The sequence below is a fragment of the Oncorhynchus kisutch genome, linkage group LG13 (genome assembly GCF_002021735.2).
Source record: "Oncorhynchus kisutch isolate 150728-3 linkage group LG13, Okis_V2, whole genome shotgun sequence".
NCBI lineage: Eukaryota > Metazoa > Chordata > Actinopteri > Salmoniformes > Salmonidae > Oncorhynchus > Oncorhynchus kisutch.
Window position 1 is genome coordinate 68452267 of NC_034186.2, and position 25229 is coordinate 68477495.

General features: G+C 44.6%; 1 long non-coding RNA gene and 1 pseudogene across 1 annotated transcript; both read right to left on the reverse strand.

Annotated features, from left to right (window-relative positions):
• Positions 1-1631: 1631 nt before the first annotated feature.
• Positions 1632-24494, reverse strand: LOC109901669 (E3 ubiquitin-protein ligase HACE1-like; annotated as a pseudogene).
• LOC116353120 (uncharacterized) lies at positions 6933-9350 on the reverse strand. Its single transcript, XR_004202498.1, has 3 exons — positions 8915-9350; positions 7911-7991; positions 6933-7019 (listed from the first exon to the last, which is right to left on the reverse strand). It is a non-coding gene; the product is annotated as an uncharacterized LOC116353120 (long non-coding RNA).
• Positions 24495-25229: the final 735 nt, after the last annotated feature.

Sequence of the window (25229 nt, forward strand, 5' to 3'; positions counted from 1 at the left end):
GTGCTGAGGAAACCGTTTAGCACAGGTAGCCCTGCTGATCTCAGACCCAACACAGCAGGGCTGAGGGCACATACGTTCAGCCACCCACACACACACATCCACCCACTATGCACTTTACCAGCATGCCCTCACTCACACAAGCTTGTGTATTGCTCAATGCTCTCCCACAATCACTCACTAACAGTTTGTGTACGGGGGGGGGGGGGGGAGGATGGATACAATCTCAAAGTTTAAACAATGTATTATGTTTATGGTAAAATACATACTTTGTTTTTGAGTAGTAAGCGAAAATATCTATAAAGGCTCTGTATACAATACAACATCTGATTACAATTGCAAAATAAGTCATACATTTAAAACAACAGTGTAATGCACTATATAGGAACTACGGAGCAATTTGGGACGCACAGAGAGAGTCCTGCCAGTCAGATACAATAGAAAGGGATGACTGAGTACTGGGCCCAGTTTTTCAAAGGTTTTTTAACTGGATAGGATTAAAAACATAGAAATAGAATGAATAGAAGTCAATGATTCGTCTGTTCTATTCATTATATTTTTTATTCATTATATTTCCGATAGGCGAAATCCGGATAGATCACTTCTGAAAAACTGGGCCCTAATGATCACTACAAGGACACAGAAATACAGCTACAGATGACAGACACATTCCAACACAACAGAATGACACTAAACTGAAGAATCTCACAGTAGTAGAGCCACATGAGAGGTGCACCTTATAGGGTGAGGGAGTTGTGGTTAGGCAGCTGTGAAGATCAGGGATGTACTGTAGCGGGGGGTAAACGCCTGTAAGCACCGTTAACACTTCTATTCATTTTGGGAATAGTTTATGCACCTATTCCCAGGACAAATGAGCATTTTCTGCATTAGTGTTTGTCACTCGCAGGCTAGACTCTTCACCTTTTTACAACTACCTCCCTGGTAAACACATGTAAAACCACCTGGCCACACCCCCTTAACTTAATATCATTATAGACTCCCCCTTCAATTCTGAAATACACACCAACCAGATCATTCCATATTACCATGTTACAGGAGAAGAATGTCAAAGGAGAGAGACTTAAAGGAAGGCAGCTGACTGGCTTCATGCTGTGGGAGGGATGCTGTGCAGCCAGTCTGTAGTGGATAAGTTGAAGAGGTAACATGTTTTTGGCAGTTCAGAGTGAAATCAGGGGTATTTCCTTTGGGAGCTTGTTTATCTTATAAAAATCATACCTTTTTTTGTTGTTGTTGAATTTTAGCCCTTTTTCTCCCCAATTTCGTGGTATCCAATTGTTTTAGTATTTTGTATAATCTGTACAACTCCCGTACAGGCTCGGGAGAGACAAAGGTTGAAAGTCATGTGTCCTCCGATACACAACCCAACCAAGCCGCACTGCTTCTTAACACAGTGCGCATCCAACCCGGAAGCCAGCCACACCAATGTGTCGGAGGAAACACCGTGCACCTGGCAACCTTGGTTAGCGCGCACTGCGTCCGGCCCACCACAGGAGTCGCTGGTGCGCGATGAGACAAGGATATCCCTACCGGCCAAGCCCTCCCTAACCCGGACCAATTGTGCGGACCTCAAGGTCGCGGCCGGTTACGACAGAGCCTGGGCGCGAACCCAGGGTCTCTGGTGGCACAGCTGGCGCTACAGCGCCCTTAACCCTTAACCACTGCGCCACCCGGGAGGCCTAAAAATCATACCTTGCTCTGGCTGTAGAGTAGAATATAACCAGCTAAAACAAACTGCCACATAGAAAGGTGAAATATGCCACATAGAAAGGTGAAATATGCCACATAGGTGAAATATGCCACATTAGGAAGTGTTAGATGGATTCCCTGCACTGATGTGTGTCCATGCCAATGCGCACACACACACACACACATACACACACTCGTGTGCATGGACCAGAGGAGTCCCGCTGAGACGTAGCTGCAGCCAGCATCACGCCATGATGTACCCGTAACTCCCACAATGCAGTGCAACCAGCAGCCTGTCCCGCAGGACCTCCTGGCTGGGGTATTCTGGGAGTTTCATCATGTTGATGCTGTGGGAGGAGCATCATGGTCAATGTACTTTCTTGTGGTTCACTGCAGATTGATGGCATTTCATTATGTCTCATATCCAGCTGCTGTAGTATACAGTACAGTGGTGATTTCTACCTGCCAAAGTATAGACCTACAGTGATGAGAACTACAGTACCTGTCCTTTCTATCCAACATGCAGAAACCCCTCCCTGCTTTTCCCTCTCCCCCTCTCCTATACCAGTGCACTAAAGCCACACACACACACACACCTCCAGAAGCAAAAGGAGACAGAGGAACCATACTGCCCTCTAGTGCTTTTTCTGTCAGCATGCTGCTCTCTCTAGTGGGTGACAGTGAGTGAGCGCATGTGTGTGAGCATATACGTGAGTGCGGTCCTCACCAGGTGCTGGAGGTAGGCAGTAGGTTTGATGTGTATGTTACAGAGGCAATAGTGAACTTCTGTAAACCACTACCTACCATCAGAAAGGCAAAGCCACCATGAGGTACCCTGGAACTAACAGGGACATGAGAAAGGAATTAGACAGGACAGGAGTGAGAGTAAGTGACGGATCATTGATCAGATCTTACAATGGCCTTATGTGGAAAAACTCACCTGCCAGTGACAAACTGCAACAGTAGGACCCTCTCCTCTTGGGTAAGGCTTTCTACCACCTTCCAGAACCACTACAAGACAAGAGAATCCACATTACACCAAATGAAAACCACTGTGAGATAAGAGAATCTGACAAGAGAATCAGCTTTAAACCACTAAGCCAGCCTGGGAGGAGGTGTTAAGATCTCTGTAGGATCAGCCAAGCCTGTGGTACATCTCTCTAAATTGGAATTGTTCCAGTAAAAAGTGTCCTGCTCTCTGATGAGGTGGAGTTACATTAAAAAGAGTCCTGCCCGGTGAGAGCTAACTCACCTGGATGACAGGTTCCCCCAGGTCATAGCCACTGGTGTATTCTGTGCCAGTCCATCGATCTCTGGCATCCCAGAAAGCAGCAGAAAGCAAGAGACAGGACAAGACAAGACCAGACAGAGGTTAAATGGAGTAGTAGTCAGGACACATGTACAGTTGAAGTCGGAAGTTTACATACACTTAGGTTTGAGTCATTAAAACTTGTTTTTCAACCACTCCACAAATTTATTGTTAACAAACTATAGTTTTGGCAAGTCGGTAAGGATATCTACTTTGTGCATGACACAAGTAATTTTTCCAATAATTGTTTACAGATAAGATTATTTCACTTAAAATTCACTGTATCACAATTGCAGTGGGTCAGAAGTTTACATACACTAAGTTGACTGTGCCTTTAAACAGCTTGGAAAATTCCAGAAAATGATGTCATGGCTTTAGAAGCCTCTGATGACATCAGAATGGCATTAAACTTCTCAAATTACATAATTTGAGTCAATTGGAGGTGTACCTGTGGATGTATTTCAAGGCCTACCTTCAAACTCAGTGCTCTTTTTCTTGAATTCATGGGAAGAAAAAAAAAATCTGCCAAGACCTCAGAAAAATAATTGTAGACCTCCAAAAGTCTGGTTCATCCTTGGGAGCAATTTCCAAGTGCCTAAAGGTACCACGTTCATCTGTACAAACAATAGTACGCAAGTATTAACACCATGGGACCACGCAGCTGTCATACCGCTCAGGAAGGAGACGCGTTTTGTCTCCAAGAGATTAACTTACTTTGGTGTGAAATGTGCAAATCAATACCAGAACAGCAAATAACCTTGTGAAGATGCTGGAGGAAACAGGTACAAAAGTATCTATATCCACAGTAAAACGAGTCCTATGTCGACATGACCTGAAAAGCCGCTCAGCAAGGAAGAAGCCACTGCTCCAAAACCGCCATAAAAAAGACCGTTTGCAACTGCACATGGGGGCAAAGATCGTACTTTTTGGTACAAATGTCCTCTGGTCTGATGAAACAAAAATGGAACTGTTTGGCCATAATGACCATCGTTCTGTTTGGAGGAAAAAGGGGGAGGCTTGCAAGCCGAAGAACACCATCCCAACCGTGAAGCACGGGGGTGGCAGCATCATGTTGTGGGGGTGCTTTGCTGCAGGAGGGACTGGTGCACTTCACAAAATAAATGGGATCATGAGGAAGAAAGATTATGTGGAAATATTGAAGCAACATTTCAAGACATCAATCTGCAAGTTAAAGCATGTGCGAGCAAGGAGGCCTACAAACCTGACTGTGTTACACCAGCTCTGTCAGAGGAGGAATGGGCCAAAATTCACCCAACTTATTGTGGGAAGCTTGTGGAAGGCTACACAAAATGCTTGACCCAAGTTAAACAATTTAAAGGCGATGCTACCATATACTAATTGAGTGTATGTAAACTTCTGACCCACTGGGAATGTGATGAAAGAAATAAAACTTGAAATAAATCATTCTCTCTACTATTATTCTGACATTTCACATTATTAAAATAAAGTGATGATCCTAACTGACCATTTACTAGGGATTAAATGTCAGGAATTGTGAAAAACTGAGTTGAAATGTAGTTGGCTAAGGTGTCTGTAAACTTCCGACTTCAACTGTATCATATACAACAGACTTATAAAACATAACTTAATGCTTCTTCTGTTCAAAATCATGTTGACAAAGACACAATGGTGTTTTTCTAACGCAACTGAACACAGGTGGTCCAGTGGTAAACAGAGCTAAACTCTCCTCCCCACTGAGTCTGAGTGTTGTCAGCAGGCGAGCTGTGACCGTGTGACCGTGTGACTGCACACACATGTCCAATAACACACGGCGGGCCAGATAATCGCCATGGTACCCTATCGATCCAGGGACTAGTGAGGACATGGATTTTGCCGACACACACAGAAACAAATCTGATCTGAGCTGGGCGACGGCGAGAGGCCTCGAGGTGACCCCAACATCCCATTGACACCCCTGAGCCAGACAAGGCCAATCAATCCCTGCATCAGACATCAGATCCCGCTAGGCAAGCAAGCGAGAGCAGAGAGCAGAGAAGGAGAATAAAATATATTGGGTAAGAGGGGGTGAGAGCAGAGAAAGAGGTGAGGGGAAGAGAGTTGAGGACAGTGGACAGGAGAAGAGAGGAAAAGAGAGAGAGGAGAGGTAAAGGAGAAGGGAGTTGAACACAGGCAAAAGGAGAAGAGAAGAAAAGGACACTAACCAATTCATAAAAGAGCTGGATGAGGGAGGGGGGAATGAAGGTGTGGAACCCGTGCAGGAAAGTATTCATCTGGGGTTGGATGGCTCGAGTCATCCTCAACTCTGTCAGCAACTGGACATACTCTGCCTGAGAGAGAGAGAAGAGAGCAGAGAGGAGAGAGAGAGAGAGAGAGGTTTATATAGGGAAAATTCACTATGTAGAGTATGATTGATCTTTGGGAAGCCATCTAACACGTCTCGTTTCACAGGCTTCTTCCTTACAGAATATTAGCACCTGCAGGCCACCTGTGGTACTACACACTCAAATTCCAAATGAACTTTCTCAAACACAGGCAAGCACGCACATCATATACACATTACATATTAATCATATAAGGTCATAAGTGTTAGAGAATACAGGGAGTGCAGTCTACATCACAACTTCCTTCTGTTTGACCTGTCAATCATCTGCTATTCTCACCTAGTTGATGTTGAGAGCAACAAAACAAATGCTAGGAATTAGGAGTTTCAGATCCTCCTTCTGTGATCGGATGGCTCACGTTGTTGTCCTGGGTGACTATGAAACTAGTCCCGCCAGGTTTGAGTGGCACCTCCTCCATGGCGCCGAACAAGTCTGTTTCCAGAGAGCAGGTTAGGTCCAGTCCCAGGTCGCTGATGTCGTTGTCCAGGATCCACTGCAGATTCTTGGCATACTCTGGATCGATGGACGACACATCCTGGTAGTTCACTGGGATGCCTGGACACACAGACAGCACCCATACCGTTACAACCCTGTAGCTTCACTGTAATATCCCTGTAAAAACACTAACAACTCTATTATAACCCAGCTACAAATGTAACAACCTGCTCAAACAGAGGATACACCCTGGTAGTTCACTGGGATTCCTGTACGCACATTACATCATGTTAACAACCCACTGTAGAACGTGGGTGTGTGTGTGTGTTACCGGGTATGTCTTTGTAGAAGGAACGGGTGAAGTAGATGTTGACCAGCTGACGGTGGTAAAGAGCCAACCCCAGGATCTGACCCGCAAACCGGAAGTAGTTCAGGTGATCAGGGTTCACTGACGAGTTACTGTTGGGCTGGAACGTGGTGCCTGTGACACACACACACACACACACACACACACACACACACACACACACATCATCTCATCAGCCAATCGAAAGGTGTCGCACCGTCCGCTGACTGGGGGAAGAGGCCATAGTCTGCATTGATGATCTCATTGGACAGGACGTCAAACCACTCCCTCACCACACCCTGGCCCTGGACACAAAGGTCACAGGTCAACTAAGGTCTACTGATAAATGAGCATGGGCTGAAATGGGACCCTGTTTCCTGTATACTAATAAAGTGTTGCTAGGACTAAGCACGGGTAATTTGAGATGGTACCCTATTCTCTTTGCATTTTGGGAACTATTCCATTGTTTCCATTGCGCTAGGCAAGTTCAATCAAGAGTTCCTAAACTAAAGTATTTTAAAAGAAAATAAATACTATTTGAACCTAGGTCAGATGATAATACCCACCATTCCTTCCTCTCCATGGAATCGTACGGCGATGCCCTGTTTGAACTCCTCATTGGTCGATTTGGAGAACATCACACGGCTACTGCTGAATATGGACTCTGAGAGAAAGGAGAAACATTGAGAAAGAGACACAAACTGATACATTGCTGGGTGGAGTGTAAGACATTTGGGGATGTAGGATGGTCAGTCTGGATTAGCAGGATGCCGTTCTCGTTGACAGGTTGATGGACCATGTCTGAGTCTGGCTGTCCTGCCAATAGGTGCTCATAGAACCACTCACAGCGCTCCTTGAAGGGCTGCGAGGGTAACAAACAATACACTTCACTTACAGCCTGCAGGTATAGTGCATTATGATGCAGATATAATGTATTACAAGACTTCAAAGGCCTTATTATGTCTTAGAATTATCCTAACTAAATACCAGCCACAGCACTTCCCAAAACTCATTATCTCTCTCTACACTTTCAAATCTACGACGGTATCTAAACCAATGGTTCCAAAGCCTCAAGTGTTGAAATACAGTGTCTAAAGAATGCAGAGGGGGAAGAATGGCATTTATATTTGCATAATGTTTGAATGTCTTTGTTCTCTATGAGAGATGAGCTGGGGAGAGAGAGCGCAAGAGAGAGATAGAAATGAGAGAGAGAGATTTTCCCCCGGGGCTCCTGTGCATACTGAGAGGGAGATGTGGAGATGGAATAGTCTTCTTCAGGTTAAAATCTGTAATTAAAACGAGGGGCTCTTGTTCCCAGGTGGGATATAATCCAGAGGTGACGAGGCTTGGCACTCCGTCCGCCGCTCAAATATGAATAGTGAATAGTGAGATTGGAACACCACACACAACTTAGAACAGGCACTTAAAATTTATCAAGCTGTATAAAAGGAACTTACGACAAGTGTTATCGCCATGGCAATAACGTTGTTAAATGATCCTGCCTGGAAGACACGGGTGTTTCAAAGTCACTCGCAACATAGTCCCCTGAGGGAGAACTACAGAGGGACATAAAGAGAGGGAGAGAGAGGGGAATATATAGAAAGAGATAGAGAAAGGGAGGGGGAGAGAAAGCTGCTGTCATAGCATGCAAATAAGAGGCCATGGGAACGTTGTCTTGGCCCTTGTATGTCCTATCTACAGCAGATACACAACCAGGAAGTTGACTGATAGACCAGCCAATCACAGGTCTTACCTGGCCTTTGATTATGTGCATGAAGCGGGACATTAGCTCCGGACATTCCAACAGGAAGTGGAAAAGATGATCTTTGGATTCCTGAGAGCGAGAGCGATAGAGGGATGGAGAAAAAGAGAGGAGAGAGAGAAATGGAGCGAGCGAGAGAAATGGAGAGAGAAAAACACCAGGTTAAGTTAGAGAGATTGATAAGAAGTGTCTGGGTAAGATCCTGTCAAAGGACTCTCCTGGTTATGAAACATTTGAGAACCTCGTCATGCTTGCAGACAAACTCTATGAAGCGAGGAGACGTCATTCTGGATGAGGAAAGACAAGGAAACACAGAGGGAGCAAGATAAAGAGGGAGGAGGGAGACAAAAAAGAGAAGATGAAGCAAGATAATAAGATGAACACACTCACTACATAACCAGGAGCTGTGTTTCAGAAGAACATAACACAGAGATAAGTCGTGCAGCATCTGTCTATTATAATGAGTGGATCTGATCCCTCTCCAAAACACAATAACCTGCATTATTGAAACAGTGTTTCCCTGACAGGGGAACAGCCAGCTATCAGCTAATGAAGAGCAGGCCTGGGAAGGAGAAACACAAAAGACAAACACAGCCATCTTCTTCTACTACAGCAGCATAGGGCCAATAACAGTGGATCCTATTCCGCGTTCAATTAGGCAGAGTTTAATGATCTAATTAAAATGTAATTATCTAGCCAGGGGGCCAGGAAAGGTGTGTGTGTGTGTGGAGAGGAGACATTAAAGCTACATTATTTCCCAGGCCTACTCACACAGAGGGGATCTGAAGGAGGAAGTTACAAAGTATCTCTGTGAAACTAGGAGATTATGAGAGGAACACTGACTGTCATTTAGAGGCCAATATACATCAGTAAAATCAGGTGTGTGCACTTGAGTGCAATCAAGAGCCAGGCCAAAGTGAAAACCAGCAGATACTTAGGACTCCCAAGAACTGGAGTTGCCCATCCCTGGGTTAGAGGTCAGAGGTCATTCTCACCCCTGTGGAATCTGACAGGAACAGCACATGTAGAAGGCCTGGATCACCGCGCTGAGCCGCTCGGCCGTCATAGAGATCAAATCCTCTCCGTCCGTGTATACCTCCAGTGTTTCCATATCAACCTCTGGGTCCAGCAAAGGGGGTAGGGGCATGGAGGGTGGCAGCGACGGAGCAGACGGCAAGGGGGAGGCGGAGGCGACATCGTCAAGTTGTTTGAGGAGAAGAGAGGCGATCTCGCTCCGAGGATGAGGAGTTGGAAGGGCCCTTCTCTTCTCCAGCTCTGTGGAGATCAACACCAACCACCCATCTAGAGAGTGTCACAGCAACTCCAACGGGCTGGAGGAAATCAGAGCGAGAGAGGAAAGGGGGAGGCAAGGAAAGAGACTGAGTGAGTGAAGGAGAGGGAGCAAGTGAAGGGGAGAGAGGAGAGAGAGAGGGAAAAGAAAGAGGGATAGAGCGAGTGAGAGAGACAAACAGATGTTAAAAGAGAGAGAGAGAGAAGTTAGGGAGAGAAAGAGGAAGAGAAAGAAAGAGAGGGGTAGATGCTGACAAACAAAAACACACACACATACACACACACTCAAAGTCATGCACCAGGACAAGTCATGGATCAGGGGATCAATAGATGGTGAACAATCTCTCAATGCCCTCTTCTGATTCACACCATGTACTACATCTCTGTGTGTATCTGAATTCAGGTTCAGTACTAACCCCATACTGACCTTAAAGACCTGGCGGCGCTGCGTCTTGATCCCATTGTATCCCATGTCATTCCCATTGTTGGGAGAGGAAGGGCCCAGGCCGTAGACATGGCAGAAGATCCGGAGGATTCTCAGCAGACTCTTCATCTGAGCATCGTAGCTACTGGAGAGGAAACTGACGGTGAGTACGGAAGAGAAGAAACATTTATCCCTAAATGACTAGCTTTAAGGTAGTGGTGTTGCTGTTACACACTTATTGCGTTGTAATGCCTGAATAAACTTTCTTCAGAGAAATTAGTTAGAAACTAAAAAAAAGTGCACTTTCATATGCATTTGCCTCAGGTGTGGCTGGGAGCCTAGTCTAGCAGAGGGTTTATTACCTGAGGAGTTTGTGTCCATTAGTGATGGTCACCTCTGCTAGACTGGTCAGGATTATCTGGTAGTGACTGTCACACTGCTGGGAGACATGCTCTAGAATCTGCCTGAGCTCTCATATATACAGTGGGGCAAAAAAGTATTTAGTCAGCCACCAATTGTGCAAGTTCTCGCCTGTAATTTTCATCATAGGTACACTTCAACTATGACAGACAAAATGAGGGGAAAAAATCCAGAAAATCACATTGTAGGATTTTTTATGAATTTATTTGCAAATTATGGTGGGAAATAAGTATTTGGTCACCTACAAACAAGCAAGATTTCTGGCTCTCACAGACCTGTAACTTCTTCTTTAAGAGGCTCCTCTGTCCTCCACTCGTTACCTGTATTAATGGCACCTGTTTGAACTTGTTATCAGTATAAAAGACACCTGTCCACAACCTCAAACAGTCACACTCCAAACTCCACTATGGCCAAGACCAAAGAGCTGTCAAAGGACACCAGAAACAAAATTGTAGACCTGCACCAGGCTGGGAAGACTGAATCTGCAATAGGTAAGCAGCTTGGTTTGAAGAAATCAACTGTGGGAGCAATTATTAGGAAATGGAAGACATACAAGACCACTGATAATCTCCCTCGATCTAGGGCTCCACGCAAGATCTCACCACGTGGGGTCAAAATGATCACAATAACGGTGAGCAAAAATCCCAGAACCACACGGGGGGACCTAGTGAATGACCTGCAGAGAGCTGGGACCAAAGTAACAAAGCCTACTATCAGTAACACACTACGCCGCCAGGGACTCAAACCTGCAGTGCCAGACGTGTCCCCCTGCTTAAGCCAGTATATGTCCAGGCCCGTCTGAAGTTTGCTAGAGAGCATTTGGATGATCCAGAAGAAGATTGGGAGAATGTCATATGGTCAAATATAACTTTTTGGTAAAAACTCAACTCGTCGTGTTTGGAGGACAAAGAATGCTGAGTTGCATCCAAAGAACACCATATCTACTGTGAAGCATGGAGGTGGAAACATCATGCTTTGGGGCTGTTTTTCTGCAAAGGGACCAGGACGACTGATCAGTGAAAAGGAAAGAATGAATGGGGCCATGTATCGTGAGATTTTGAGTGAAAACCTCCGTCCATCAGCAAGGGCATTGAAGATGAAACGTGGCTGGGTCTTTCAGCATGACAATGATCCCAAACACACCGGCCGGGCAACGAAGGAGTGGCTTCGTAAGAAGCATTTCAAGGTCCTGGAGAGGCCTAGCCAGTCTCCAGATCTCAACCCCATAGAAAATCTTTGGAGGGAGTTGAAAGTCCGTGTTGCCCAGCAACAGACCCAAAACATCACTGCTCTAGAGGAGATCTGCATGGAGGAATGGGCCAAAATACCAACAACAGTGTGTGAAAACCTTGTGAAGCCTTACAGAAAACGTTTGACCGTCATTGCCAACAAAGGGTATATAACAAAGTATTGATATGAACTTTTGTTATTGACCAAATACTTATTTTCCACCATAATTTGCAAATAAATTCCTTAAAAATCCTACAATGTGATTTTCTGGATTTATTTTTCTCATTTTGTCTGTCATAGTTGAAGTGTACCTATGATGAAAATCACAGGCCTCTCTCATCTTTTTAAGTGGGAGAACTTGCGCAATTGGTGGCTGACTAAATACTTTTTTGACCCACTGTGTATATATATATATATATATATATATATATATGAGGCTCAGTGGTGTGTGTGGCCTCCACGTGCCTGTATGACCTCCCTACAACACCTGGGCATGCTCCTGATGAGGTCGCGGATGGTCTCCTGAGGGATCTCCTCCCAGACCTGGACTAAAGCATCCGCCAACTCCTGGACAGTCTGTGGTGCAATGTGGCGTTGGTGGATGGAGCGAGACATGATGTTCCAGATGTGCTCAATTGGATTCAGGTCTGGGGAACGGGCGGGCCAGTCCATAGCATCAATGCCTTCCTCTTGCAGTGTGACGACCCTCCCACTCTGTCTGCTGTATTCTCTCTCTGTTATTTCCTTATTAGGATGCTGGTGGGCGGAGTTGGGAGGGTCGTCAGCTTTATGGGAAACACCTGGGCCCGGTGTCTCCCAGGATAAATACACCACTTCCCCATTCATGGAGGAGACTCTCTCCATGCAGACACCTTTGTAGATTGTGTTGTGGTTCTTGGTGGCCTTTTGTTTGTTTGCTTTGGCACCTTTCAACACCCTGCATTATCACATTCATGCAAAACACTCACTTACACTACTGATTACTGATTACACACACACCATTGTATATTTTCCTTAGTTGCTTTAGTTAATAAATATATATTTTGTTACTCCTTATCTCCACGTTGTCTCCCTTTGTTACGGGCGTTGAGCCGGTTCGTGACAAGTGGGGGCTCATCCGGGATCTTTGAACTATTGGTTTGGGAGACCGTGGAGGTACGTGTTTGGTTTGCATATTGAGTTTGATAGGCCCAGTATTGGTTGTCTTTGTTTGGTTTGTGTGCTGCGTTGGAGAGAGAATGGTTAGTTTCCAGGCCCTGCCTAGCCTGAAATTTTGTTCTACTTTCTGTTGGGAAGTCAGTCTGAGGTGGTGAGTAAATCGGCTGTGTACCTCGGTAGGAGATTTGTGTAGGGTAGTGCAACTTGCTACCCGGAGCTATAGCCTTTTTCCCCTGATAGGTTTAGCGACGTGTTTCATTTTTTGGAATATGTTGGGCATGGTTAATGTTTGTTATTTTTGTGTGGTGTCTGTGGACTGAGCAGTTGTCTCGGGGGCACATCCGTGGCTTGGTGGAATTTGCCAGCATGCTGGGGAGTTTTTCCTTGCCAGCGGGCTACAGTGCGTAAATTCCCACCGCAAATCTGCACGAAGACTAGGGTTGAGTTATTGTAGGTTTTGGGGAAGCTCCATATCTCATCTCTCTTCTGTGGTGCTCAGGGTGATTGTCCATTTTTTTTTTTTTTTTTGTGATTATGGCGTCTTATGTAGATAAGTTCATTTGCTCTCCATCAGAGGAATTGTTAGATTTAGGTACTAAAGAACAGCTGTTGAAGGTCGCGGAACACTACAAGGTTGAGATTAGTGATAAACGTCTAAAGAATTCTATTAGGTTGATATTGAAAGCCAATCTGATGGAGAGTGGTATTCTTGAAGTTACCACTGGGCCAGCCTCTGCTGAGGATTTGCCATCTCCCCATAACGTTACAATAGCCATTCCATCGGTTAGCCCTAGTAGCCTTCTTTTTGAACAGCAGAAAGAACTGCTTTTGTTACAGCTGGAGCATGATCGTGAGAAGAGAGAGCATGATCGTGAGAAGAGAGAGCATGATCGGCAGCATGATCGTGAGAAGCTAGAGCATGATCGTGTAAAATATGAAAAGGAATTGGCATTTAAACAAGATATGGAGCGTGCTAAAATCAAGTTGCAACAAGAACGTATAGAGTTGGTTAGGGAAGGAAAGATCTCAGGGGAGAGTTTGTTTTGGGAAGGTGACCCAGATTTACCTAGGGGTAGTTCTGCTTTTGGTCGTGCCCCAGAGACATTTGATATTGTTGGGAACTTACGGTTATTGCCTCAGTTTAATGAAAAGGACCCCGAGACATTCTTTTCGTTGTTTGAGCGGGTTGCTGACGCTAGGAGTTGGCCTGATTCTGACCGCACTTTAATGTTGCAGTGTGTGCTGACTGGTAAAGCACAGGAAGCATATTCAGCTCTTAGTGCACTAGACAGTACCAGTTATGATAAAGTTAAAACAGCTGTGTTACAGATTTATGAACTGGTCCCTGAGGCTTACCGCCAACGATTTAGAACTTTAAAAAGGGATGATAAGCAGACTCATGTTGAGTTTGCGCGACAGTTATCTTTACAGTTTAATCGCTGGTGTTCCGCATCTGCAGTTGTGACTTTCCAAGGGCTGTGTGATCTGATTATGTTAGAGCAATTTAAGGACACAATTCCTGATCGTATTGCCACGTATATTAACGAACAGAAAGTAAAGAATGTTGCTGAAGCTGCGGTTTTGGCGGACGAGTATGTGTTGACTCACAAAAGTGCCTTTGTAGAGCCCCGTATTCGGAAAGAGTGGGGGCGTTCGGATAGATTTGGGCTTCGCTCACCGAGACACTTTGGTTCACGGGCAGAGTTCTATTCAACTAGGGTTGAGCCTGACTCCCATGGTAAAGCTGACTTTGGGCAGGAGTGTCACTACTGTCAAGGTTCAGGTCATTGGAAAAACGAATGTCCACTTCTCAGGTCAAAGGGTGCTTATGCTAAATCTAAGCCTACCGCGTTAGCTGCACCTGTTCCACATCAGTTCACTCATGACTCATTTTCTCAAGCCCAGGAGAATGTGAAAGTCCATATTGATCCAGACTATTTACCTTTCATTACGGAAGGTTTTGTGTCTATGTTAGGAAGTAAAGACCTAGTGCCAGTGAAGATCCTGAGAGACACAGGTGCCTCTGAATCATTTGTGTTGGAGTCTGTGTTACCCTTTTCTGCTGAGACTGATTCGGGGAATAGTGTTCTAATTAGGGGAATAGGTTTGAACACTCTGTCAGTTCCATTGCATAAACTGATGTTGGATTGTGGGCTGGTGAAGGGTGAAGTTGTTGTGGGGGTGCGTCCTTCGTTGCCTATTGAGGGTATCGACGTTATCCTTGGGAATAACTTGGCTGGTGAGCGTGTATGGCCAGTCGTGTTTCCATCTCTCGTGGTTTCCACTAAGCCGTCATTTGTTGGGATTCCTGATGAGAATGTACAGAGTTTCCCAGAGGTGTTCTCTGCGTGTGCAGTGACACGTTCTATGAGCCGTGGCGAACTGGTTACTGCGCCGACTAATGATAATAATACAAAGTATGTCACTGTTTTCCCTGTTATACCGTTATCTGTAACCCGGTCAGATCTAATCAATGCGCAACGGGATGACCCCACATTGGAAGAGTTGCGTGATCAAATTGTGCCTGTAGAACAGTTGGGAGATGTCGCCCATGGCTATTTTCTCCAAGAGGATGTCCTGATGAGAAAGTGGTTGTCTCATGATAGTTGTTTTCTGGGGGAGGCAATTAGTCAGGTTGTTGTACCAGTTAAGCTTCGTGAGTTGGTGTTGGAAACTTCTCACAGCGATGTTGCTGGACATATGGGGGTGAGGAAAACCTACAATCGCATATTAAGACATTTCTTTTGGCCTAGATTAAAGAGGGATGTTTCTGATTTTATCAAAACTTGTCACACCTGTCAATTAACTGGTAAGCCTAATCAAGCTATTAAACCAGTACCATTGTTTCCTATTCCTGTACTCAGCCAACCTTTTGAGTATCTGATTATTGACTGTGTGGGCCCTCTGCCTCGTTCTAAAAAGGGTAGCAGTTACCTGTTCACTGTGATGTGTCAGACCACTAGGTTTCCTGCTGCCTATCCTCTCCGATCTATCACGACTAAATCGGTGTTAAAAGCTTTGACTCAGTTTCTCTCATTGTTTGGAATCCCTAAGGTCATTCAGAGTGATCAAGGATCTAATTTTACCTCTAATCTGTTTAGTCAGGTTCTTCAACAGCTCCATATTAAACACAATTTGTCTAGCGCCTATCACGCGCAAAGTCAAGGAGCACTGGAACGTTTCCATCAAACACTTAAGTCTTTGTTGAGAGCTTATTGTACTGAGATGGATAAGGATTGGGAGGAGGGGTTGCCTTGGTTACTGTTAGCCGCTAGGGAAGTTTCACAGGAGAGCACAGGTTTCAGTCCAAATGACCTTGTGTTTGGACATAGGGTGCGTGGACTTTTATCTGTTCTCCAGGATGACTGGAAGTCTCCCGAGCCTCCTCAGTCCCTATTATCATATGTGTGTGATTTCCGGCGACGACTGTACGCCGCTGGTGAAATGGCTAAAGAGAAGTTATCATCTTCACAGGAGAGGATGAAGGGCATATTTGATCGCCGAACTGAGCCTCGTCACTTTATTCCAGGTGACCAGGTTCTTGCTCTGCTGCCAATTGTTGGTTCTCCTTTTCAAGCCAAGTTTCAAGGTCCATATACAGTGGTGCGCCAGTACACTGAGCAAAATTATCTAGTTGCCACTCCAGAACGGAGGAAAGCACACCAGCTGTGCCATGTAAATCTGTTAAAACCTTATTATGCACGTTCCTCTGAGACTGAACAGTGGGATTCTACAGAGGACGGTAAACCTGTTCTTTTGGCTGATACCGTTGTTTCCTTGTGTTCTTGTCCTGCTAGTTCTGTGCATGAGGAGGAAGATGTTCCTGGTCCTGACGATTGTATCTTGCAGGGTAGATTGAAAAATTCAGAAACACTGGATATTTTAGACAGTCTTCTCACTCACCTACCTGTTGATGGGCGGAAAGAGATGGTTGGTCTTATTCAGAGATTTCCAGGTTTGTTTTCTGATACACCTACACGTACAAACTTAATAGAACATGATATTGACATTGGAGGTGCTGACCCCATTCGTCAGCGGTTCTATAGAGTTTCTTCAGAGAAACTACGTTGTCTGGATGCTGAGGTCAAGTACATGCTGGAGAGTAAGATAGCAGAGCCTTCTTTCTCCAGTTGGGCTTCTCCCTGTATCTTGGTCAGTAAACCGGATGGAACAAACCGTTTTTGTACGGACTACCGTAAGGTAAACGGTGTCACAAAGCCAGATTCATTTCCTCTTCCTCGGATGGAGGACTGTGTTGATCAAGTCGGTGCAGCTAAGTTTGTGAGCAAATTTGACCTGTTAAAAGGCTATTGGCAGGTGCCACTGACGAGTAGGGCACGTGAAATCTCTGCCTTTATTACACCCTTTGGTCTGTACTCGTATTCGGTTATGAGTTTCGGTCTGCGCAATGCACCTGCCACTTTTCAGCGACTTATGAACAGGGTTGTCGCCGGTCTGACCGGGTGCGCTGTTTATTTGGACGATGTAGTAATATATGCAGATACTTGGGAAGAACATCTGTCCCGTATTCAAGCCTTGTTCGAACGTCTGGCTGCGGGTCGCCTCACAATCAATCTGGCTAAATGTGAGTTTGCTCAGGCGACCGTTACATACCTTGGAAAAGTGGTTGGGCAGGGTGAAGTGCGTCCTGTTCGGGCTAAAGTGGTGGCTATTGATGCTTTTCCACCACCAACTACTAAAAAGGAACTGATGCGTTTCTTGGGCATGATTGGGTATTACCGTAGTTTTTGTAGGAACTTCTCTACTGTGGTCGCTCCCTTGACAGATATGCTGAAAGCTAAGGCTGTTTACGTTTGGTCTACTCGTTGTCAACACGCTTTTGAAGATGCAAAGAGGTTGCTGACCTCAACTCCGGTGCTGGCTGCTCCTCGCGTGGATTTGTCATTTACCTTGCAGGTGGATGCTAGTCATGTGGGGGCAGGTGCAGTTTTGCTGCAAGCAGATGTGTCTGGGATTGAGAGGCCTGTTAGTTTCTTTTCCAAAAAGTTTAACGATTATCAGTTGAACTATTCGGTTATTGAAAAGGAGGCGCTAGCACTCATTTGGGCGCTACAACACTTCGAAGTGTATGTCGGGTCGGGGGTTGTGCCCATTGTGGTCTACACCGACCATAACCCCCTCACTTTTTTGAGGTCCATGATGTGTCCAAACCAGAGGATAATGCGATGGTGTTTATTTTTACAATCATTCCATCTCGATGTGAGGCACATCCGGGGGACTGAAAACGTGATTGCTGATGCGCTCTCTCGTGCGCCCTGTTCCTAAATGTTTACGTGACTGACCATTGTTTCGGGTTGTCATGTTCTATCTTTCCTGTCTGTTCCCTCCTGGTCGTGTGTTCTTCTTTCCTCTTAAATATTGCTTCCTATGCACAAAGGTTGCTGAGGTCTGGGGAGGAGGTTGGTTGGTGCAGGTGGAGGTGTGAACACATAACCCCTCGTCAATTTGTGGCGCAGAAGCTGTGTCAATTTGGAACTTAGGCTGGTATTTTGTTCCGGGGTCCTTGTTGGTCCCCGGTTTTATGGGGGGGGATGTGACGACCCTCCCACTCTGTCTGCTGTATTCTCTCTCTGTTATTTCCTTATTAGGATGCTGGTGGGCGGAGTTGGGAGGGTCGTCAGCTTTATGGGAAACACCTGGGCCCGGTGTCTCCCAGGATAAATACACCACTTCCCCATTCATGGAGGAGACTCTCTCCATGCAGACACCTTTGTAGATTGTGTTGTGGTTCTTGGTGGCCTTTTGTTTGTTTGCTTTGGCACCTTTCAACACCCTGCATTATCACATTCATGCAAAACACTCACTTACACTACTGATTACTGATTACACACACACCATTGTATATTTTCCTTAGTTGCTTTAGTTAATAAATATATATTTTGTTACTCCTTATCTCCACGTTGTCTCCCTTTGTTACGGGCGTTGAGCCGGTTCGTGACAGCAGGAACTGCTGACACACTCCAGCCACATGAGGTCTAGCATTGTCTTGCATTAGGAGGAACCCAGGGCCAACCGCACCAGCATATGATCTCAAAAGGGGTCTGAGGATCTCATCTCGGTACCTAATGGCAGTCAGGCTACCTCTGGCGAGCACATGGAGGGCTGTGCGGCCCCCCAAAGAAATGCCACCCCACACCATGACTGACCCACCGCCAAACCAGTCATGCTGGAGGATGTTGCAGGCAGCAGAACATTCTCCACGGCGTCTCCAGACTCTGTCACGTCTGTCACATGCTCAGTGTGAACCTGCTTTCATCTGTGAAGAGCATAGGGCGCCAGTGGCGAATTTGCCAATCTTGGTGTTCTCTGGCAAATGCCAAACGTCCAACACAATGTTGGGCTGTAAGCACAACCCCCACCTGTGGACGCCGGGCCCTCATACCAGCCTCATGGAGTCTGTTTCTGACCATTTGAGCAGACACATGCACATTTGTGGCCTGCTGGAGGTAATTTTGCAGGGCTCTGGCAGTGCTCCTCCTTGCACAAAGGCGGAGGTAGCGGTCCTGCTGCTGGGTTGTTGCCCTATTACGGCCTCCTCCACGTCTCCTGATGTACTGGCCTGTCTCCTGGTAGCGCCTCCATGCTCTGGACATTACGCTGACAGACACAGCAAACCTTCTTGCCACAGCTCGCATTGATGTGCCATCCTGGATGAGCTGCACTACCTGAGCCACTTGTGTGGGTTGTAGACTCCGTCTCATGCTACCACTAGAGTGAAAGCACCGCCAGCATTCAAAAGTGACCAAAACATCAGCCAGGAAGCATAGGAACTGAGAAGTGGTCTGTGGTCCCCACCTGCAGAACCACTCCTTTATTGGGGGTGTCTTGCTAATTGCCTATAATTTCCACCTGTTGTCTATTCCATTTGCACAACAGCATGTGAAATGTATTGTCAATCAGTGTTGCTTCCTAAGTGGACAGTTTGATTTCACAGAAGTGTAATTGACTTGGAGTTACATTGTGTTGTTTAAATGTTCCCTTAATTTTTTTGAGCAGTATATATATATATATAAATACACAGTTGAAGTCGGAAGTTTACATGGTTGAAGTCATTAAAACTCGTTTTTCAACCACTCCACACATTTCTTGTTAACAAACTATAGTTTTAGCAAGTTGGTAAGGACATCTACTTTGTGCATGACACAAGTAATTTTTCCAACAATTGTTTACAGACAGATTATTTCACTTATAATTCACTGTATCACAATTCCAGTGGGTCAGAAGTTTACATACACTAAGTTGACTGTGCCTTTAAACAGCTTGGAAAATTCCAGAAAATGTCATGTCTTTAGAGGCTTCTGATAAGCTACTTTACATCATTTGAGTCAATTGGAGGTGTACCTGTGGATGTATTTCAAGGCCTACCTTCAAACTCAGTGCCTCTTTGCTTGACATCATGGGAATCTCTAAAGAAATCAGCAAAAAAAAATTGTAGACCTCCACAAGTCTGGTTCATCCTTGGGAGCAATTTCTAAGTGCCTGAAGGTACCGCGTTCATCTGTACAAACAATTATAAAACACCATGGGACCACGCAGCCGTCATACCTCTCAGGAAGGTAACGCATTCTGTCTCCTAGAGATGAATGTACTTTGGTGCAAAAAGTGCAAATTAATCCCAGAACAGCAGCAAAGGACCTTGTGAAGATGCTGGAGGAAATAGGTACAAAAGTATCTGTATGCAACTGCACATGGGGACAAAGATCGTACTTTTTGGAGAAATGTCCTCTGGTCTGATGAAACATTAATAGAAATCTTTGGCCATAATGACCATCGTTATGTTTGGAGGAAAAGGGGGAGACTTGCAAGCCGAAGAACACCATCCCAACCGTGAAGCACGGGGGTGGCAGCATCATGTTGTGGGGGTGCTTTGCTGCAGGAGGAACTGATGCCCTTCACAAAATAGATGGCATCATGAAAAAGGAACATTATGTGGATATATTGAAGCAACATCTCAAGACATCAGTCAGGAAGTTAAAGCTTGGTCGCAAATGGGTCTTCCAAATGGACAATGACCCCATACTTCCAAAGTTGTGGCAAAATGGCTTAAGGACAACAAAGTCAAGGTATTGGAGTGGCCATCATAAAGCCCTGATCTCAATCATATAGAAAATTTGTGGGCAGAACTGAAGAAGCGTGTGTTAGCAAGGAGGCCTACAAACTTGACTCAGTTACACCAGCTCTGTCAGGGGGAATGGGCCAAAATTCACCCAACTTATTGTGGGAAGCTTGTGGAAGGCTACATGAAACGTTTGACCCAAGTTAAACAATTTAAAGGCAATGCTACCAAATACTCATTGAGTGTATGTAAACTTCTGACCCACTGGGAATGTGATGAAAGAAATCAAATCTGAAATAAATCATTCTCTCTACTATTATTCTGACATTTCACATTCTTAAAATAAAGTGATGATCCTAACTGACCTAAGACATGGAATTTTTACTAGTATTAAATGTCAGGAATTGTGAAAAACTGAGTTAAATATATTTGGCTAAGGTGTATGTAAACTTCCGACTTCAACTGTATCATCGTACCTACAAATGGTAAACTTAACTGGAACACTCTAGCCACTATGACTAAGGCTTATACACACAGAGTTCTAAAAATAGATAACAAGTTAGTGTTGGTTTAGGTTTAAACTCTATATAACAATATATAATGACATTTCAGAAGATAAGGGTTAACGTTAAGAGGTGGTGGTCAATAGACGGCTGAACTCAGGGTGGGAGATCTGAGAAGGGCTTGTACCAAATCAAGATGTTCAGTGTATTATTTCATTCACTAGACAGGTACATTAGCTGGTGAGCCAGGCACCTAATTTCGACTGATATACATGCAGTCAGTTGACAGTAAAACAACATTTCATTTATCCACAGTTCATTACAGATTAATTGTTTTAATCACAGTGCTTTTCAGATTGAGCCTCCTTAATGGGAACTGACTAATGTACAAGTGAAACATAATCAAAACAAAAGATCAGAGGATTATACGATCACTGCAATCTCCAACCCTGCTCATCCTCTGTGTATGTGTGTCTCTGCATGTGTGTATGTGTCTCTGCATGTGTGTTTGTGTGTCTCTGCATGTGTGTGTCTCTCTGCATGTGTGTTTGTGTGTCTCTGCATGTGTGTGTCTCTCTGCATGTGTGTTTGTGTGTCTCTGCATGTGCGTGCGTGTGTTTGAGTGTGGAGCTTAATACATAGCACTCAAAGGAAGGCTGGGGTGTTGTCACTGTTATGTCCTGAATTAATAGGAACCTCATCATTCTCCATCTCTCTGAAGCTGAGGGATGAGTTTCCTCGTGCCTATTCTTATCATCTGAATGAGACAGGCTGCATAGAGACCATCAGAGGCCTGACAGGGATAGGAGTGTGCTACTGAAGTTTGGGACATATCTTTGAACAGCTGTCTGGCTGTGATCCTTGTTATTTGGTCTCTTCATATTCCATCACTCAGCATCCTCCTCCTCCTCTTCCAATAACTCCTCCTCCCATTAATAGCCTTGTACAATGCCGTGAAATATATGTTTACAGCCACACTGAATCAAAACAACACCTTTGCATTTCAATTGACGAACCAATGTGTGACAAAGAATAGTTCATACTCCATCTACAATTCTAAGTGGACAATAGGAAGAAGGATGAGAGGAAGTATTGCATCATCATTCCTGTACTAGTGTACGTAGTGACCTGCAGGCGAAGTAGAGGGGTGTGGCCCCAGAGCAGTTAGGTCTGTTGATGTCTGCTCCACTGTCCAGCAGGCACTGCACCGTCTGATGACGTCATCGACCACACACAGGCAAATGAGGAAGAGGGAGAGTGAGAAGAGAAACAAACCCATCATCAACACTACTGTCTGGTATTAATCATGTTATTCACCATGGAACTTATCATGAAGTTATGATTAATAAACTTTGATACTTGATTATATAACAACACTGGCAAAGGTTCCAAATGAACACAATCCATTTACGACTTCTGAGATATCAAAAGTGACACCTGTTCTGTACACTCCCAGCCTTGTGTCTATGATGAACACTGTATACTGAACGTTTTACGGAAATGTTGGAACTTCCATACAGGTCTTGGTTGATATATGCGTGTTATCTACTCACATTCTTGTGTCCGTTCTGGCAGGCTACATGAAGGGCGGTCTGTCCCATGGCATCCTCTACATCCACGTTAGTCACATGCTGCACCAAGTCATGGAGCAGCTCAGTCCGCCCGTTCAGTCAACCAGTGGATCTAGAGGAGGAGAAGGAGAAGGAGGAAGAGGATGAGGAAGAGGGATGTAGTAAAGCATAAACATAAGTAAACTGTATACACACATTTTTATTGTGTAAATGGCATTTACTGTACGCAGTCTTGACCTGCGTTCACCATTTTTAATAGAACTACATCCCTGAGATATGACAGAATTTAACAGCAGTACTGGTCTGTCTATACACATGACTTCACAGTGATACTCACAGCTGTCAGTCCCTCATTGTTGCAAATGTTCACGTCTGCATTGTATTCTAGTAGTCTTCCCATACACTTTTCTGTCTATAGGGAGGAAAGATGAGGAGGTGGATTCATTAAGTATCAGATATAATAAGGTAAACATTATCATCAACATCACTAAACCATGTTCACTGGGCTGGCAGGGATCTGTGATTGCAATGTAAAGGTGTATTCTGCCTCCCTACCAAAGGGGGGCAGCAGAGTACTATAGTGAACATGCAGTAATGTCCAGTATCCTACCGGTTTCTGGCAGACAGGTGCAGATGTCCTGGTAGTTAGGGTTCACTCCTCTCTTTAGCAGTAGGACCAGGCACTCCACTGATCCACAGCTACAACACAATAACCAACAAGTTCACAGACACAGAAAGACACACAACCACACAGAAAGACACAGACCCACCAAGACACACAGAGACACATCACACCAGATACCGAGTTTCATCAGAGACACCACTGTGATAAAAATAGATGCTGGAGAGATTATGCTGTCTGGTTGGTTTCTAACAAAACAATGGAACAATTAGAACAATCAGTGATAAAAAATGTAACATTCCTTACTTGGTAGCAATGTGAAGTAGACTTCTCTTGACTCGTCCGAAAGTGTAGTTCACATCAAACTTGGAGTTGAGGAGTAATTCAGAAACCGATCTTCAAGTACAAGACAGACATGTCAGATAATTATCTACAGGGAACCAATGTTGACAACAACTTCCTCACACACACACACACACACACACACACACACACACACACACGCTGGTCAGCCATAACCATTGGCATTAGTGTGTAGACTGCGGTTTCATTGTCTGTGAGGGGAGCAACAGGGAGAGGGTGTGTCATTGATAATTGTGGAATTAAAGAACAAAGATCTTCCTCTGCTAAAATCAGTACTCTTAGAGCGCTCTATGTAGAAGCTACTGACTCAATACTTAGGGCCATCATAACTACTGATGTACAACCACTATCAGTGACAAAGTATGTATCAGTTGGTCTCACTAGATTCATATCATATTATTACTATTACATGGTTAGCATAATACCCTATCCAGCATACAGCCTGTAGACAGGGAAATGTCTAGTGCCCTCAAGGGTTGCTGGCTTCCGCCTTGTTGACAAACTGTAAGATGATACTGTAATTCCAACATTTAATGACTATATGTATTAGCCTTAATGTACAGTATGCTATAGATATAGCTAAAGCCTCCTATTATGCTCTGTCGACTATGTGTGTCCTTTGGTCGATAGGCTATACCTTCCGGGAGATCGACGGTCCTGGCGCGACGCAGAAAGCGGGTCAGCTGTACGTTTAGTTGCTCCATCGCCCGTTCCATCATAGGTGTACCAACAACCGGGAACAAAACCGAGGGTACAAAGCCTCGAGCAAGATTATTTTGCCGCTAAAAGGGTGCTTCTGGCTTCGATGTAATCCACCGAGCCGCCGAGAAATGTACATTAGGCTGCCCCTTTTTCGATCTCTACCCTCTTCATTCGTGAACATTGCATGTGTCAAGTCTCATTCTTCCTGTTTTCATTACGTCCTATGGCAATGCGGTCTGGGTACTGTAGTTTTCGGGTTCAATATGTGTGGTTCATATTGTATGACGGTTCATTGATTGATTCATTCATCATCAAATCATCAAATGTGTATGTCTCTTTATTGTTTAGTGAACTATGCTGTTAAAATGTTCGTTTTTTTGTCAGAATGTGTATTGTGTTTCAACCATAGAGAACTGACTAATGTGTAAAAAATCCAATTTGACAAAAAAGGCAAATCATTCATTTCTATAAGATATTATTCTTGTAATGTTTTTAATTGTTCATTTTTTTCATTTCATTAATTGGTATTGAATGGATGCAATGACACCTCTGCGTCACGCTACTTATGGTCATGTTCTCTTAAATTGTTTTGACTTGGATAGAACTTTCAGGTTTGATATGTCTTCAGAAAAAACCTGCGTTTCAAACCACCAACATGTAGTAAACCTCTCTAGCCTTCACACCTTTCTACCCCATATGATTCTGTTGACTTTTAATGTGGCTTTTTGCATTAAAAAAAGATTTTGAAACTAGAATTGAAAACTTGGAGTTGTATTCCAAGACATGAATAATGTGTGTGTCACGGGAGGTTGGTGGCACCTTAATTGGGGAGGACGGGCTCGTGGTAATGGCTGGAGTGATGAGTGGAATGGTATCAAATATGGAAACCATGTGTTTGATGCCATTCCATTAGCTCAGTTCCAGACATTATTATGAGCCGTCTTCCCCTC